Source organism: Solanum dulcamara, chromosome 1 (assembly GCF_947179165.1).
Source record: "Solanum dulcamara chromosome 1, daSolDulc1.2, whole genome shotgun sequence".
NCBI lineage: Eukaryota > Viridiplantae > Streptophyta > Magnoliopsida > Solanales > Solanaceae > Solanum > Solanum dulcamara.
Window position 1 is genome coordinate 87131205 of NC_077237.1, and position 3369 is coordinate 87134573.

Below are 3369 nucleotides of genomic sequence, written 5' to 3' on the forward strand. Positions count from 1 at the left end.
AGACCAATCATATACAATCCAATCCAATCATTTACAATTCGATCCAATCCAATAATATACAATACGATCCAATACAATCATATACAATTCGATCCAATCCAGTCATATACAATTCGATCCAATCCAATCGTACACAATCCAATTCAATCCAATCACATACCATCCAATCCAATCCAATCATATACAATCAACTCAACAATTAAGTCAAAGGAATCAACTCAATAGATATGCAAAGTAGAATTTAGAAATGTTTTACAATTTGACTCAATCATTTACAATCTCAATCAAACTAATCATATCATGAACAATCCACTCAATTTGGGAGTTTCTCTAACCGACAACCATCACCTATGAGTCAGTGATGTTGTTACATTCCGTATTTTTGCATTTTGGATTATTCGTAAGCTAACGATTATAAATTCAAGGGCTTTTAATTTTGAATTTTAAAAGGACATGATTTGTTGTAGATGCCAAGTTATATGAATAATTTATGTGTAGTAAAATACATCTCAAGAAGGACCCTTAAGCCGAATCAAAATAGAAGCCATCAAATATGTTTTTCTTAAAGTTACGTTTCGGGTAAGCTGACTTCCGGAGGCCATAACCTCTTTATAATTTGAGAATTTGGGAAAACTCTCAACATGAAAGTTGTAGATAATTGAAATATCTTTCCAACCATAGGTCGTGGGACGAAATGTGATATCGGAGTAATAATATATAGACGTTTTAATTCTGACAGGCCAAACTAAATAGTAAATTCGGCCCAACCCAATTCTAATTCGGGTCAGGCCCAATACCCACGAAATTAATCAAAATTCTATGTCTTCCTTCATAGTTTAGACCAAGAAATATCTGGAAATTTCCAGAGAGAGTAAGATAAGGGAAAGCTAGAGAGAAACACCAATATCTACCACAATTAAAGCCCCGAATCTCAAAGCTCTTGAAGAGAAAATTGTTGTACGTCGCTTTGGCTTCAATTTGAGCTAGATATCATCCAATAAGGAGAAGATTTTATGTGGTGCTGCAAATTTAAGGTAATATTAAAGTCTCCTTTTCATTGTTAACAAGTTTAGTTAGAGTTTTAACGGATTAGAACGGAGAAAATAGTGTTATAAACTAGTTTGGTGATTTGTTGAGATTTATGGGTTAAAGGGTTGTTTTAGGTAGATTAAATGGAGGAAATTAGGTTAGTGATGATGTATAATAATGGTTGATATTGTTTTGATGTTGTTGATGAGTTGTTGTTCTTGAATTTGGAGGAAAAAGGTGTATGAAGATTGTGAATGTTCAAACCCGTTTTTGGAATTGAGTAGCTGGTAGTAATTCTGGAATATCTCATTGTGTAGACCTTCGATTTTAGATATTAAACATGTTTTGGAAAGATAATACACGTACCTACAACTCTTATGTTTATGTATTAGTCTATATCTGCTGTTATTATGTCGAAAACTGAGCATGAATCATAAGACAAATTCTGTCCAGATTCTGGATTGAAAATTCCTTCATGTATAGCTGTTCGTATTTTGATGATATCTCTTTGTATAAAATGAATTTTGAGTTGATTTCTTTTGCATTGGAAAATTAAGACAGAGATCTAAATGTTTCATGAAGGTTATAAAGTCCAGTTTTGCCGTTTTCATTTTCAAAATTTAGATACAACGTGAGTTACTTGACTTTCCGAATTTACTGCTTTGGTAACATGAATAATAAATCTTATTTTGTGTCAATATTTTGGATTGTTGATGTTGGTTGATGATTATATGGCTGGTTTGAAAGTGGGAAAAGTGAGTGGTATAGGGGAGGTGCTGTCCAATTTTTTTAGAAATAACCTACTAACGATAGACTACGTTTTATTCTTGTCCATAGCTTAATCATAGTGCTTAACGTTTTAATATAGGTTGAGACAATATTGAACAACATATACGTATAAACGCTAAAGGTATGTAAAGTTAACATTTTCTTCTTTTGGCATGATCCATATGAAACGAACGAATGACGTATGCTTAAATTCCAAAGAAACTCTTATTCGTAGATATACTCGGATGGCTACCGTTCTTGATTTTCAAAATTTATATTGTTATGTCTTGACTCATGTGTATAATTCCAGCCATCCTAGTTGGTATAACTCATGTTGTGGTATAATTCATATTTTAGTATAATCCATAATTAGTGTGATTTATAATGACTATTGTCTTGGTTTTCAAATGATGGTCTGTTTTGCTTATTCTATTAAGTCTCCGATAATGATTAAATTTCACAAGGTTGCTAATGATATCTTATTCGTGCATGTTGTTATGGTATTATTCACCGAGTCCTACGATAGGCCGGGTATGTTATCATGTATGGATTCCACTACATTATTCACCGAGTCCCTTACTAGAGGGCCGGGTACGTGATATGATAATATGATATTATAATGATATGACGATATGATTATGGCACCGAGTCCCATAATGGGCCGGGTACGGTATCAGTGTACACTACTCTATTCACCGAGTTCCTTGCTAGAGGGTCGGGTATGGTATATATATACATATGACGATTTATTGATATAATTGTGACACCGAGTCCCATAACGGGCCAGGTACGATATATGATGATGATATGCATGTCTTTATTTTATAACACACAGGTACAGTGATTTATTGATTATGATACTTGACTCCTGAATCTTTATTTCAGATGTGATCTCCTTTACGATATTTTATGCTTTATATACTCGGTACATATTTCGTACTGACCCCCTTCTTCGGGGGGCTGCGTTTCGTGCCCGCAGGTACAGATACTTATTTTGGAGAGCCGCCACCTTAGGATTCTACTCAACGGGTTGAAGTGCTCCCTTGTCTCGGAGCCTAAACTTTTGGTACTAATCCTTATAATGTATATATTTGTGTATTTTGGGGGTACGGCGGGGCCCTGTCTCATCATATGCTATTGTTAATCCTCTTAGAGGTCTGTAGACACATGAGTGGGTTGTATGTAGATATTGTCTGATGTACTAGTATGGCATATGTTTTTGGACATTTACATTCGGAGTGAAAGCCTTGTCGGCTTACGTATTATGTTATCTTATTTTTGACAATTAAGACTCCCCAAGAAATAGCTAATTTTGGTATATATATAAGTGACAGTTTGAGACAACGTGCTACCCATATAAATTCTATATCGTGTTTAATTGTCGATTGACAAAAGATAATATGTGTGTATACGAGTGTCTAATTCGGACACTAGTCACGGCCTACGGGGATAGGTCGTGACAGATGTGCAACAAGACGACGTTGTTTTCACGTTCGTTCAATACTTTGCTAGGGTATGAACGAATCAACCAATAATGGATCCAACAATCAATCAAGTCTTATCATGTTAGGA

At 34.6% G+C, this 3369-nt stretch overlaps 1 long non-coding RNA gene across 1 annotated transcript; it reads left to right on the plus strand.

Moving 5' to 3' along the window:
* The first annotated feature begins 808 nt into the window (after positions 1-808).
* Positions 809-3141, plus strand: LOC129890643 (uncharacterized). Its single transcript, XR_008767030.1, has 2 exons — positions 809-1034; positions 2777-3141. It is a non-coding gene; the product is annotated as an uncharacterized LOC129890643 (long non-coding RNA).
* The last annotated feature ends 228 nt before the right edge of the window (positions 3142-3369 follow it).